This window comes from Propithecus coquereli, unplaced genomic scaffold (genome assembly GCF_000956105.1).
Source record: "Propithecus coquereli isolate 6110/MARCELLA unplaced genomic scaffold, Pcoq_1.0 Scaffold35, whole genome shotgun sequence".
Taxonomy (NCBI): domain Eukaryota; kingdom Metazoa; phylum Chordata; class Mammalia; order Primates; family Indriidae; genus Propithecus; species Propithecus coquereli.
The window spans coordinates 4,679,958-4,696,509 of record NW_012149174.1 but is presented as its reverse complement, the minus strand read 5'-3'; positions in this window follow the sequence as shown (position 1 = coordinate 4,696,509).

Here is a 16,552-nt window from a genome sequence, read left to right as displayed (position 1 = left end):
CAGCAGTAAATAACTAATGCACTCCTCTCTCCCTCCTTCCTCAAAATGATCAATGCTTCCCCAATTCCTTTCCAACTCCCTAGCCCACCCGCCGCTGCTCTGGGTCCCATTCCTCTCTTTCAGATTATTTCTCCAGCTTCTGAATTTTCTAAATTCACCTCTTCGCCAATGCTGTCACTCCACATCCACAGTGGAGATTAGCACACAGCCACGATGACCATTTCACTTGGTTTCTTGGCCACTGAACCTGGGGGTCCTTGACGGCCGGCCTGATACTTCCTAGCCCTGCCACCCTCTCCCTCTCCTGGGTCACTAGTTCACACCTTTTCCTCCCTTGTTAAACCTCCAACACCCCCTCCCTCACCCTGTCTTTCAGCTGATGACCTTGCTCCCCACTTCCCAGAGAGAGAAGAAGCAATCAGTAGAGAACACACAGACCTGGCACTGCACACGTCCACCACTGCATCTGCCAACTCACCTGCACCTGTGTCCCCGCCTCCTGCTGCCACTTCTCTGAACTGTGATCTGGGACCTTGCCTAAGGCCGGTCTCTCCATCTGTGTAGTACATCCTACGTCCTCTCACCTGGTCAAGGCCATCGCGCCAGAACGTCCTCTTTATTTCTCCTCCATCAGCAATTTGTCCCCCTCTAACAGATTCTTTCCAGCTGTATACAGACCACTGTGAGTTCTCCCATCAAAAGAAAGAAAGGAAGGAAGAAAACGCTTTGTTGCATTCATATCTCTCTCTCTCTCTCTAGCTACCACTCCATTGTCCTACCCTCCTTTGCAGCAAAATTCTTCCAAAGAGTTGTTTAAAGTTACTGTCTCTGATTCCTCTCTCTGAATTCTCTTTTGAGACTCCTTCGGTCAGGCTTGTCCACTCACCCGCTCCCTACCACCCAAGACCTTGCTCTTGTCAGGTCACGAGTGACCTCCACCTGGCTCAATCCAGCAAACGCTGTTCGTCCCCATCCCACTTAGCCCAGCAGCAGCCCGGCCGCCTCCTTCAGACCCCTTCTTCACTTGTCTCTGGGACATTCCTGGCTCTCCTCCTCCCCGGCTGACTACTCACTCACTCTCCTTTGCTGGTTGCTTTTCTACCCTGCTCCAAATGTGGGGGGAGCCCCAGAACTCGGATCTCAGACTCCTTTTCTCCCCGCACTCACTCCCTAAGTGATCTCATTCATTCTCACAGCTTAAACATTGCCTATATGCCAGGAGCCTCAGATGGTACGGGTCCAGCATGGATTACTTTTCCAAGCTGCGGGCTCATGTTGCCAACCACCTACTCCACATCTCCACTAAACTGAACTCCTAACTTCCCACCCAACACTGTGCCTCTTGAGGCCTTCCCCTTTCAGCAATTTCATCCCCCCGGTTGCTAATGCCAGAAATCACAGAGTTACCCTTCATTTCTCTCTTTCTCTCACATGCCACATCAAACCCACGAGCACATTACGTTGGCTGCACTTGTGAAATGCATCCAGGATCTGACCTCTTCTCATCACCTCTGCTGCCACCACTCCAGCAAGCACCCGATGGCCCACTTCTGCAAGAACTTCCTTGCCGTTCTACCAGCGTCTGCCCTTGCCCTTCATCTGTCTATTCTCAGTGTAGTCACCAGATTGGCCACTGTAATACCTAAGTCAGATTATGTTACTCCTCTAATCAAATTGCAGGAGCTTCCCATCCATACTGCTGAGAATAAAAGTCAAAGATCCTTCTACAGCCTGCTGTAAGGCCTTCTGGGATCTGCCCCTGCCCCACCCACCTCTACTCTTCCTCATTTCTCTGAACTCTCCTACCACTGACCCCTTTACTCATTCTGCTCCAGCCATGCCTACCTCCTTGCTGTTCCTCTAAACACAAGCATATTTCCACCTCAAGGTCTCTGCTCTTTCTGCTCCCTCTTTCTGGATCATTCTTCCAGGATTTGCAGATATCTTGCACCTTTCTAAGGTCTTATGCTCAAACATCGTCGTGTCTTCAGCAGCCTACCTTGCCTTACCCTGCTGAAAATTGCAACATCCCCCCGCCCTTCATTCCCCTTCCCTCTTCCTGTTGTATCGCTCTCTTTACCCCTGCAGGGTACACTCTACTGTGTCTCACTTATTTAGTTATTGGCTATCGTCTGCCGCCACTATAAAACATAAACTGCTTGAGGGAAGGGACATTTGATTTTACAGTTCATGTCTGTACCATTAGTGCCTGGCACATGGTAGAGGCTCAATAAAAACTGTGGAATGAATATTGCTGTTAAAAAATACTCGAACATGGTCTTGAGAGCACAGTTGGGGTGGTGGGGACTAGAGTGACCCAGAGAGCTCGTGCTCCCACTTCATACCCACAGACTTGACTACGGGTTCAGTGTCCCTGATCCAAAATGCTTGGGAACAGAAGTGCTTCAGATTTGGGAATATTTGCATTATACTTACTAGTTGAGCATTCCAAATCCAAAAATCCAACATCCAAAATGCTCCAATAAGCATTTCCTTTAAGCAGTGTGTGGTGTGTTCAAAAAGTTGATGTTGATGTTCAAAAAGTTTTAGGTTTTAGAGCATTTTGGATGTTGGGATGCTCAATCTGTCATCACCTCTATTTGGATGAGCCGTACATTTGTATCTTTGCTATCCAAATTCATGTTCCTAGCTGCCTGGTTAACATATCTATGAGAAACTCAGAATGCCCATATTCTGAGTTCGTATCCCATGTAGAATTCTTTTTGTACTTCTCATCTCAGATACAGTAGGTCATTACCTACCATCCACCCAGTCATCCACAGGAGAACTGATCAATTGCACTTTTGTAAATACACACTGAGTGCCTGCCCTATGCCACCCAGGAGCCCGGACACTGGTAGCACAGGGCAGTGCACACAGCTCCTTCCTCAAGGAGCTGAGTTTGATGCAACAGGCATTGTGACAGAGAAATGTACAGGGTGCTTTTTTTTTCATTTTCCCAAGTGGAACTATCTACATTTTATGATTATTAAAATAGTATATGCTTCTCATAAACAATTTGGTTAAAGAAATAAATAAAATAGGAAACAAAAGTCACCTATAATCTCACATTCAAGAAAGAACTATTGTTAATCTACTATTAATAGATTGGTATGTATTCCTCTGGATATTTTTCTAGGCATTTTTAAAGAGAGCTAACACTTGGTGAATTCTTACTATGGACTACAAAACTTTATGCTATGTGCTTTAGCATTAACTCATTTTAATTTCACAATGATCCTCTGAGGTAGAGGAAACTGATAGACAAGGAAACTGAGGTTTAATGAGGTCAGATAAGATCCTACAGGTTGCACGGTGTCCATGAGTCCACTTAGGCTGAGTTATGTTATGGTAACAAGCATCTTCAAAATCTCAGTGGCCGAGGATAACAAAGGTCTATTTCTTGCTTATGCTAATGAACCATGACAACCATGAGTCAGCTGTGGCTCTGTTCCATGTTGTCTTTGTTCCAGGGCCCAGGCTGAAGCTGAAGGAGCACCCTCTCTCTGGGACTTAGCTGATCGTCATAACGCTGGGGGAAAACAACATGACAGAAGCAAATAGTGGCTCTTAAAGCATCTACTTGGGAGGCGGATATATATCACTTCTGCTCTCATTTCATTAGCCAAAGCAGGTCATATGACAAGCCTAGTATTAACAAACGGGAAAGAATAACCTTCCCCAAGGGAGGGACAATAAATATTTTTCAGCAATAATTCAATCCACTGAAAGTACTGAGCTGGGATTTTTAACCCAGTCTGTCGTTAGAGCTTAAAAGCTTAACTACTATGCATATAATGTATATATTTTAACTCTAAAAGTAGGAATTCTACACATGTTGCTGAGTACCCTCCTTTTTCATGTTATCTATATTGGACATCTCATTATATTTGTTCATATAGACTTAGAGTATTTTTTCAAGGCTACAGAGTTTCAGATGGGTTGTTCCTTTTTGAGATCCCCCTCATTTTTCAAGGTCCAATTCAAGGGCCCCAATGACCAGAATGAGTCATGCTTCCCCTGCTCTCTTGTGGCATTTGGTTTACACTTCATTTCCGTCCCACAAGGGCCTTGTCTCAAGTCCTTTGTATACATGTCTGTTTCCTTCACCAGATTTTGAGCGCCTTGATGCAAGAATCATATCTATACATAGATGAAGATTTTTATCTTCCTATGCCTGGGAGTGCTTGACGGGGTTGAGATACTGTTTGTTGATTTTGCAATATTGTGGAATTATTCTCTTTGCTATCTCTGTCACTTCATTGCCTGTATGGGTCCTTTTGTACCATGTAAATTTGGTGACGCCTTCAGAATTCATGCAGAATTTGTCAGGGAAGGGAGTCTTTGACTAGTTCTGCTTTCCTATACTTGAAAATATTATAGCAGAAATAACAACATTAAGAAAACAAAATGGCAAATAGGTATTAAATCTCTCCCTCTTGATCCTTAAAGGAAGACTAGTACAGAAGAAACACAAACCAAATATACTAATTGCTCTAAATCCATGTCATCAATTTGTCCCCTCCCCTCTCTACAGCAAAAGTTACTGAATAAATGTTCATCTTCAGGAGCAGAGCTGTCGGAGCAATGCTGGGGGCTGAAGCCAGGAATGATGCCACAGTGCCAGGAGCACTTGCTATTAATAATTATCTGAGAGAGGGTCTTGCCACATGTCCTCAAACACACAGAACACTCCCAGGGTTCAAAAGCTACCTTTCATGTGCCCAGAATGTTTACATATTTTTTAAGAGTGGCAAATAAAAATGGATTTCTAATGTGCATCACAACCAGAGAGCCTTATGCTTTGAAGAAAAACCCTTCCCTGACACAAAGGCCACGGCCATCTGGAAGAAACGCCACCCTCCTAGGCAGATCAGCCACAGGTTCCATCACACTGGGTGGATTTGCTCGGGAACAGGCATCTTGCCTGCTTAGCCCGTCATTAACAGTAACCAGCATTGTCCCCTCCATCTAATTCTAACTGGGCACCTATGTGCGTGGCATGGCGTGGCCTTTTCCCGAGAAACCCTAGGACAAATGCTGCATCCTCTCTTGTCCCAAAGCCAGCTTTGTTGACAGGTGGTGCTTTGGAAAAGCGGAGTGAGCAGGGCCAAAACCAAGCAAACCGGACACAATTGTTAAAAGTGTGGTGTGTGTGTACAGGTGCACGTCAAGCTTTCGCTTGTAAGAAGGTGCCCCCAGGGGGCCTCTCCTTCCTCAGAGCCCGCCCCCCGCAGGCCCCTCAGTAGCACAGCCAGGTTTCCGCCCTCATCCTGCAGCGCGAGGAGGCTTTCGCCTCAGTGCGCCGATTTCGCTCCTGCTGCAGGGACCGGCCGGGTGTGAAAGCGGCTCTCTGCCTGCCGCGGGACCGTTATCGCCGCTCTCCACGCCGCTTCCCGTCACGTATCCTGTGCCAATGCTGTGTCGAGCCCATCTTACATTTTTCAAAGTGTTTCTAGCATCATTTCCTGAGCCTGAACACTGGCTCGAGCTGCAAAATGGCATCCAAGCTGAGAACTCTTTTTGCAAAGTTTCACTCAGGGTTACTGGGACCGCAGACTTCCAGAGGCCGGAGCAAACACAGTTCTCTTATCAGCAGAGAGAGATGGCCCAGCTTTCCTGTGACACGCCAGTCGTTTGCAAACCAGAGCAAGTTTGTGTGTTTTTATCTAAGTAGAGACCTGCTCTTCCATAGTTAAAAAAAAGAAATTACAGTTAAAATTAAACCATTCCCTATCCCCACAGATGAATTCTGCACCCATGCCTCCTTTCTCAGGGGCTGGGCGCAAGCAGCACGGAGGTGCTAGGAGGGTAGCTCAGTGCACAGGTGGCGGGCGTGTGAGTCTCTGCTTAGCCTCTGCCCAGCTCACTGTAAATAATGCAGCCTGACAAGATTTCTCCTTTCCTTTCGCCTTCCTCCTAACCCTCTCAGCCCCGCATGCTTACATCATCCTGGTTGGATTTAAATAGCTAACTGTGGCATGTTCTCCTGGATACAAACGGCCGGATTGGCCACGTCCCCAGCTGGCCTCTACCTACCGAAAGGCAGCAGGTAGAGCTTTGGGGCCAATGGCTGCCAGAGCTCTGCGGGTGCTGGAATCCAATGGGTTTCCTGTCACTAAGGGAGGGAACACCGTGGAGGCACAAGAGGTCTGTCCGTGCATGGCAATACTTGCATGCCTGGGCAATGAGTTGTGTTGTGTTAATCTTTCTCAATCCTGGGTAAAAAGGGAAAAGATAATATATGTCCTTTGTTTACTCCTATTTAACTACAACAAGATTATACATTCAAACTCAGTGGTTAACTGATGGAATAATTTCAGCTCAAAGGAAAAAAAAGAAATCAAGATGGATAGAAAATCTCTGGAAACTGCAGCCTTTCCCTTTTCATTTTAAGGATAAATTAGCTACATTCTTGGGGCAGCAAAATGTTGTATAAATATCAAGCTGAGTTGAACTCCATTGTGCTTGACAACAAATGCTTTTAATTATTTTAACATTTTTTTAAAGTAATGAATTATGAGTTCAGCAGTCTGCTAAGCTGTTGTTGTCTTCAATAAGAACTCTTGCAAAGAAAAATGCTAGACAAGAAAAGGAAGCTAAGAGTAAGACTAATGCAACCCACTGGAATCATATCATTCTAGAATTTTAATTAAGTAAACCTAAAAGCACCGGAGAGCCATCTACACAAATAATAGGCTGCAAGTTACAAGGCTGTGTTTAATTCTGCAATCACTGTTCAAAGGAGAACTGGAAAACCGTAACCCTAAATGCAACCTGCAAAGAAAATGAACACGCAGGAGCAGGGGATGGGCCACAGAGAGAATTCATGGCTTCCAATTCAGAAAACATGATTAAAATCCTTGCAGAAGGCACGAGGTTTGAGATAAAGCATAATGAAAATTACACAGACGCATATACACATACATATGCCTTTACAAGGAAATTAAGCCACAATCAATTTAAATGATAAGAATAAAATTGAAAGCTCACTCCATCTTTTTATAAGGAATAAAACTAGTCCATATAAAGTCACTTCCTTGTATGACAGGACACTTGTGATAGACGCTACACAATCCATGCAGTCACCTTTTAGCTAATTCAGGCCTTTGCCAGATCCCACAACCTTGTCAGGCCAGGCCTGAGTACTCCCCTTGATTAGGGTCAAGCATAACAGAGAACTATATTTAGGAACACACAGGTGATGGGTTAGGAGAAACAGTCCACTTGGGACATAGCTGAGGCTACTAGATGGAATACATTTACAATCCTAGCAGCATTTGGATGTAGGTTTTCGGATCTTAGAGTAAAATTAAATAACCCCCTTATTCCAAATAAATTAATACATAGCCTATGAGTTAGTTACTTTACACTTCAGTGCTTCCTAAATGAAATGTGATTTTCCATGTTGAGATGTAATAATGTTGGGTAGAGTGTTAGTTGCATTTTTGATGCTTTTTTGTATATTTAAACAATGTCACAGTTTGTGAAGTCTACATACCATTTGACCCAATAATTCCACTTAGAGGAACTTATTCTATAGATATATACAAGCATTGTTTTAGATAACAGAAGATTGCAAACAACCTAAAAGTTATTTTAACATGTATTTAGAACTTATATGCATATTATGCTATAGCCATGCAGGGGAAAACTATGTTGCCCATCAAAAGAATGAGGCAGCACTGCCGGGCCTGCTATGGAATGGTTTCTACAATATAGCATTAAGCGATGAAAGCAAGGGGAAGAACAGAGTGTACAAAACGTTGCCATTTGTGTTTTTTAAAAAAGATTATAAGTACATGTATGCAGGGAATATCTCTAGAAGGCTGTAACTCACCTTTCACAAAAAAGATAACAGCTGTGGTCTCTGGGGAGGGGTAGTGTGGCTAGGGGACAGGGAAGTGAGAGGAACTCACTTTTAATGTCATTACCAGGAGTTTTGTTTTTCCAGTTTAAATCAACTTTATTGAGATATACCATTTGATGAGTTTTGAAAAATAAATGTTATGCTGTTTTATACTCTATGTATGTATTACAAAAGATAATTTTAAGGAAAAATAATTTGAGCTAGATTCTTTAAAAGTTCTATAAAGTATTTACATCAAACACCTTTTCTGGTCTATAAACCAGTAGTAGCAGGTAGTCACTTTGGGAAGATCAATTATTCTGATCTTAAAGGTAGATGTCCCATCTGGCAATGACTCACCTGGGAAAGGAAGGATGGGAAGTGATCAGGAGGACAGGGCTCCAGGGGGCTGCTTTTGCTTCCAAGAGCTAAAAGCACCTCCACCTAGACAGAAGATGAGACCAGAAGTCTCTTTATTTTATAATCATCATGTCGAAAGGTAAGGAGGTCTTTTTGAAACACTTGCTTATAGCCCAATGTTTCCAGATCCCTCAATATACATAAGAATTAGTCTGTATGCTAAATCCAATTTAACGTTCTAGTTGTACCTTCTGCCAGCTTAGGAGGTGGAATTCCATTACACCTCAAAGTTGCCAGGTCAACTTGGTCACAGGACTTTGGCCCCTGCTCTATTGAGAAGGCCCTTTGGCACCAGTGCAAAGCAAGGGCTAGGAAGGCCACAGAGCAGGGACGTGGTGAATTAACCCCATCAGAGAGGGGCTAGGCCAGACACCAAACATGTGAGGAAGAGGCTAGGGATGTTAAGATGATTCTTCCTGAGCTGTCTAAAGCATGATCAGTTTGTGACCAAACATTGTCATGTCATTCTCTGGTTGTTTCACATTTACAAAGCCTGTTTCCTGAGCTAGAATGCAAGACTTCCCAAGGAAAGACAATTCTTTCTCTTCTTCCTCCTCTTTTTCCTCCTTTTATCCCCGAAGACCTTGGCAAATGAAGGAAGGAAGGAAGGAAGGAAAGAAGGGAGGGAGGGAGGGAGGGAGGAACTATTGCCTAAATGCCAGTGGAGTTGTTAAGGTAAGTATAAGGCAAGGTGAGTATACAACTTAAAACAGAGCTAAATTTTAGCCTTTGGACAGTGTATCTAGAGGGACTGCACTTTAGACTGGTGGGTAGACACAGGGCTGCCATACGTCAGTTGACTCCAGGGATCACTGAGTATTGAGAGTGCAGCCCTCTGAACTTTCCAGGACTCACATTCATGTGGAGAAGGTAAGACTACTTTCCTGTTGGGGCCAGCCTACCCAGGTGTGGATCCAGCTCCCTGACTCCCTAGCTGTGCAAACTTGAGCAAGGCACTTAATTCCTAGAGCTTCATTTTCCTCATATAGAAAATGGAGCTAATAACAGTACCTCTATCACAAGGTTCTTGTAAAGACTAAATTTAACGTATATGGTATAAATATAAACATATTAGTACAGGTGCGTGCTTAGCATAAGATCAGGTACGCAGACTACATGATGAATATACAGCTGAGCACAGTGGCTCACGCCTATAATCCCTGCACTTTGGGAGGCCAAGGATGGAGGATCACTTGAGGTCAAGAGTTCGAGACCAACCTGGGTAATATAGCAAGACTCTGTCTCTACAAAAAATCTAAAAATTACCCTGGTGTGGTGGTCCACACCTGTAGCTCTAGGTGTGCTGAGGTGGGAGGATCACCTGAGCCCAGGAATTTAAGGTTGCAGTGAGATATGATGATACTTTGCACTGTAACCCAGGCAACAGAGTGAGACTCTGTCTCAAAAAAAAATTAGCTAGTATGAGTATTAACATCGCTAAATTATTTAAGGTTTCCCCTACCTTATTAAATATTTTAATGACATTAACAATGGGATCACCATTCTGCCAATGGCTCAAGTGTTCTCTGTGCTCTGGGTAATGACGGCATATGTAATATTGCATGGCAGGGAAAAGGCTAATTGATGTTTAGTAAAGATGGGATTTAAGCTACATTCTAGTGGCTGTACAGTCATGCAGCCCACCCAAGGAAAAGACCTGAATGTGCTGCATGTATGGAAATGGTAGTCATTAAAATATGTTTAAAGGAAAATCCCATTTCCTGTCACAAATATCACAAGAGAAAGAATTCATGAGGACAGCCTAATGAAGGCAATATTTGTCGTCCCGAGCATGAGGCAGCCTTACCTTTTGGAAACACTGACTTCTCCCATCAAAGGCAGAGTAATTCCTGCGTCAGTGTATTATATTCTTCCAATGGGCGCATCTATCTAATGTGAATTCAATTTAGAGGATGCTGCCAGACAGAATTAAATATATTAGTTTGAAAAATTACAGGGAAAGTGTGTTTATAACAGTTCCATTTTGATTGAATCAATTCTCTAAGCATTTATTTTTTCAGAGTCCTAGAGGTCTTTCTTATAGGGTGTGGGTCCCAGATAGACATTGCATTACATCATCTAATACAAGAAAGGACCCCACGATGTTTTATTTGGGGCCTTCAATAACTATCCAAGGGGACTTCGAGTGTGAAATATCACTTACCACAGGCATTTCCACAAGCAAATTATTCCATCTCTTATCTGGATTAATTATTAATCTGTGTTTCCTAGGGAGGTCAGACCAGAGCAAATGGGTCATGATGGGGCATGACTGATAAGAAGATCTAAAATAGCAAAAAGGATAACGCACATGATGGCACCAGTTCTGATTAAGATTCTTATACAAGAAATAATAATAATCTTTTATGAAACACCTGCTGTTGGCCAGGCTTTGCACAAGGCATTTTGTATACATTAATACCATGTCATTGGTTCATCATGATAACACTCATACATTTATTTTATAGATGATAAAATAGAGATTCAGAAAAATTCAGTGAGGTTAAAATAAGTTGACAAGATCCATAACTGGCTAATAGCAACGCTGGCATTTGAACCCAAGTCTGATTGACCCCAAAGTGCATGCTTTTTTGTACCCTATTGACTCATTTGGTGTCAGGGGTCAACAGATAAAAGTGGGACATTAAATTATAATCATGAAATATATGGTCTTTTCCCACCACCACTTCAGAGAAATTCCTTGGCATAAATTCAATCATTTAACAAATATTTATTTTAAAAAATTACAGCCACTTTAGGGCCATTCTTTATTTGTAAAGAGTAAGATTGGGGGAAGTATATTGTCTTTTTTATGAGAACTTCCCCCCCCCCACTGATGAAACTCCAGTGCTCCTTTTAAGATTTAATATTAATATTCTTTTTGAGGATAATTAACTCCCTTACTTTGTATTAAATAGAAAAGCATAACAAAGAATTAGAATATAGAACTGAAAAGTACTCAAAATACAGTTCAGAATAAGATTTTTTTTAATGACAAAAATAAAAACACTGGGAGAATAGTCTAGTATCTACAGGAACTCTAGAAAGAGAAACTAGAGAGAATGCAATATTCAAAAAGCTAATAGCTGAGAATGTTCTAGGATTAAAACACAAATCCTCAGATTTAAGAAGCACAAGAAATATTGAGTAGAATAAATAAAATAAACTCCATTTAGGTACATACGGTAAAACTGTGGAATCTCAAAAATAAACCTTAGAACAATTTAAAAACAACCAGAAAAAAAGGCACATTGCCTGCAAAGGAACATCAATTAGACTGAGAGCTGACATTTCACTAGCAAGAAATAAGATCAAAATATAATAGGAAAATATCTTCAGAACCACTGACTCAGAATTCTATACCCAATTAAATTATCATTCAAGAATAAGTGTGAAATAAAGACATTTTCAAATGGAGACTAAGAGGATTTTCCATTCAGAAATTTATTTTATTAACATAAAAGAATTCCTTAAGGATATATTACAGGGAGTAGGAAAAGCAAACCCATGAGAAAAGAGTCAAGCAGCATTAAATTAGCCATGAACAATCTGAAAATGAAATTAAAAAAACAATTCTGGCCAACCACAGTGGTTCACGCCTGTAATCCTAGCACTGTGGGAGGCTGAGGCAGGAGGACCACTTGAGGCAAGGAGGTCACAAACAGCCTGATCAACATAGCAAGACCCTGTCTCTAAAAAATAAAAAAATTAGCTGGGCATGGTGGCACACCTGTAGTCCCAGCTACTCAGGAGGCTGAGCCAGGAGGATAGCTTGAGCCCAGGACTTTGGGTTGCAGTGAGCTGTGATGACAACACTACATTCTAGCTCAGGCAATGGAATGAGACCCTGTCTCAAAAAGAAAGAAAACAATTCCATTTATACTAAAATAAAAAAGAATAAGCTACTTAGGAATAACTTAACAAAAGACGTATAAAACTAGTACTCAAGACCTTGTTGAAAGAAGTTAAAGAATTCCTAAATAAATGGAAAGACATCCCATGTTCATGGATTGAAAGATTTAATACTGTTAAAATGACAATACTCCCATGTTCATCTCCAGATTAAATCCCTATCAAAATCCCAGCTGGAGGTGAGTGTGATGGTGCAAGCCTATAGTTCCAGTTACTTGGGAGGCTGAAGTAGGAGGATTGCTTGAATCCAGAAGTTAGAGGCTGCCGTGAGCTATGTTCATGCCACTGCACTCCAGCCTGGGCAACATACTGACATCTTGTCTCTTAAAAAAAAAACAAACAAAAAAAAACCCAGCTGGCATTTCTTTGCAGAAATCGAGAAGATGATACTAAATTTCATATGTAAATACAGGGGACCCAGAATAGCCAAAACAATTTTAAAAAAGAAGAACCAAGTTGGAGGACTCACGTTTCCAGATTCCAAAATTTATTACAAAGTTATAGTAGCAAAGACAGTGTGGTACTGACTACGGACTTAAGAACAGACATACAGATCAATGCAATAGAACTGAACATTCAGAAATAAACGCTCACATTTATAGTCAATTGATTTTTGACAAGGGTACAAGACATTAAATGGCAAAGAAGAATCTTTCTCAATGGATGATACTGGGATAACTGGATAGCCATATACAAAAGAGTAAAGTTGGACCTCTTTCTCACTCCATACACAAAGTTAACTAAAAATGGATCATAGACCTAAATGGAAGATCTACAACTATAAAATTGTTAGAAGAAACATAGGAAGAAATCTTCATGACTATGGATTAGGCAAAGCCTTCTTAGATGACACCAAAAGTATAAGCAACAAAAGAAAAAAATACATACATTGGACTTAATCAAGATAAAAAACTTTTTTTGCTTCAAAGAACACCATTAAGAAAGTGAAAAACAACTCACAGAATGGGAAAAAATATCTGTAATCATAGATAAGGGACTTATATCTAATTACTGTAAAAATACAACCCCATTTTAAAATGGGCAAAGAATCTGAATCTCCAAAGAAGATATAGAAATGGCCAATAAACACATGAAAAGATGCTCAACATCATTAGTCATTAGGAAAATGAAAACCACTTCACACACGCTAGAAAGGCTATAATCACAAAGACAGGTACTAAGTGTTGGTGAGGATGTGGAGACACTAGAACCCTCATACACTGCTGGTGGGAATGTAAAATGACACAACCTCTTTAGAAAACAGTCTGGGAGTTCCCCAAAAGCCTAAATAGAAAGTTACCATTTGACTCACTAATTTCACTCCCAATTTAATATATACCCAAGAAAATGAAATATGTATGTTCACACTAAAACTTGCACATGAATGTTCATAGCAGCATTATTCATAGCAGCCAAAAAGTGGAAACAAGTGTCCATCAACTAATGAATGAACAAATAAAATGTGTATCTATACAACAGAACATTATTCAGCCATGAAAAGGAATGAAGTACTGATACATACTACAACATAGATGAACCTTGAAAACATTATGCTATATGAAAGAAGCCAGTCACAAAAGTCTATATATTATATTATTCCATTTCTCTGAATATCTAGAATAAGCAAATCTATGGAGATGAAAACAGATTAGTGGTTGCCTAGGGCTGAGAGGGTTGTGGGGAAATGGGGCGGACTGACTCACTGCTAGCGGGTATAATGTTTCTTTTTGGGCTCATGAAAATGTTCTGAAGTTGATTGTGCTCTGAATATACTAAAAACCACTGCATTGTACACTTTAAATGGATGAACTGTATATGAATTATATCTCAATAGAGATGTTTTTTTAAAAGCTATGGAGAGTAAAAAAATTGATATAGTCAAATCTAAACAAGAATTGCCTATATGAAACAACAGTAACAAAAGTACTAATGGAGATTATAAAAAGAAAGATGGAACCCAAGTGCTAGAGGCAATAACATGTAAGAAAAGAATGATAAGAAAACATTCTATGGTCCTTATTTTGTTTGAAAGGAAAGCAAGAGATATTGATTAACCTATAAGATTGTCAAACAGTATGCTTGTTAAATTTGAATAATATGTACGATCATTTGAAGGACAATATCTAATAGTTTTATAAAAGGCAAAAAAAGAGAAAAAAGAAAAAACATGATGAACAGAGAGCACAAAGTATGATTAAAGAATAAATCCATCACAGCATGTAATCACAATAATGTAAATGGAGTAAGTTCACCAGTTAAAAGGCTGAGACTCAGATTTAATTTAAATAAGCCCAGACATATGTTGTGTGTTTTAAAATTACATTTTATAACATTTTATTTGTTCCTGATAATTAGGATGAAATTGCATTCCAGCATTTTTCTTTGTCTTGTTCCTGACTTTAAATGCGATGCTTTTAGCCTTTCACCATTAAGGATAATATTTGGTTTAGGGTTTTGGTAGATGCCCCTTTTCAAGTTAAGAAATATTTCTTCTATTCCTAGTTCTTAATGAGAAATTATATTTAGAGTGTTGGGAGAAAATAACTGTTAACTTAGAATTCTATAAAAGCTAAACTATCATTAAAGAACGAAGATGAAATAAAAAGATTTACAACATTACAAAAAAACTATAAGGTACCTAGAAATAAACGTAACAAAAGATGTGAAATTTTTATGGAGAAGGCTCTAAAACTTTATAAACGATATAAAAGAAAATCTGAATAAATAACGACATATACCCTGTTCATGTACGGAAAGACAATAGCTTAACAGTAGCAGTTTTCCTAAATTCACACTATAAATTTAATAAATTCTATTCAAAATTCTCGGGAAACTTTTTTCATTGACCTTGATAAGCAGATCGGAAAATCCATTCAGAAGAATAAAGGGGTTAAGAGCAACCAAAGCAATTTGAAACAGTGTGAAGATTCACCCTAACAGAGATCAAGACTTGATATAAAGTTATAATAATTAAAATTTTCTGGCATCAGCATTTGGAAAAATAGGTTAATAGAACAGATTTTCTGAAAAACCTACATACACATATAAATAGGAACTTGGAATATGACAGAGGTGACATTGCAAATCAGCGGGGAAAGGATGAGTAGTCAATAAATGGCACCAGGACTATTGGTTAATATAATAATATTTTCAAAGGGAAAAATTAGATTCATACCTCACTGCATGAACAAAAATAAATTTTGGGTGTGTTAAGGTAAAGCTATAAACATTTAGAACTATAGGAAAATATTTATATAACATCCAAGAAGAAGAGGGTTTCTTATGCAATACAAAAGCAAAAGTTATTATGGAAAAGTAAAAATTGAAATATATAGTTTTTAAAAACTTAATAATGACAAATGTAAAGAGATGAACACAGACTTGGAGAAAATAGCTGTATCCCACATTTTCAACCAAGGATTACTATTCAAAATATACAGTAAGTTCCTACAAATAAGCAAGGAAAAGAGAAAAGACCGAACATCAAAAAAGCAAAGATATGAAGAAGCAATCCGCAGAAGAAGACATTTAATGGTCCATAGAACATACGACAATGTGCTCAATCTCATTATTAGTCAAGGAGATGCAAATTAAAACAAACAGATATTTCATGCCTATTAGAGTTGACATTAAAAAAAAAATTCTGTCAATAGCCACAGTTGGTGAGAATGGAGAAATGGAAATTTACATCCACTGCCAGTGGGTGCGTGAAATGACATAACCACTGCAGAGAGCAATTTGGCAACACCTGGTAAAGTTAATGCATAACCTATGACCAACAATTTCGCCACTATGTGTCTAGAAGTTTCCAAGAGACACATAGGTCCAAGGAGATACAGGCAAAAGAACAATCTTTTCAGCACTCTATGTAATAGCTAAAAAGTGGAAATAAGCTATCTGACTTCAGGAGCAAAATGGGCAAATAAAATGTGGATTATTCATACAATGCAACATTGCATGGCCATTATAATGAGTGAACTAGATCACTCATTATAAAAATACATAATGATAAGCTTAAAAGATGCAAAATATTTATATAGAATATAATTTACATAATATTTAAAATGCATGAAATAGTAGTACATATTATTTACCATACATTAAAGGTACAATTTCTCAATGGATGATACTGGGATAACTGGATAGCCATATACAAAAGAGTAAAGTTGGACCTCTTTCTCACTCCATATACTTAAGATTCTTATACAAGAAATAATAATAATCTTTTATGAAACACCTGCTGTTGGCCAGGCTTTGCACAAGGCATTTTGTATACATTAATACCATGTCATTGGTTCATCATGATAACACTCATACATTTATTTTATAGATGATAAAATAGAGATTCAGAAAAATTCAGTGAGGTTAAAA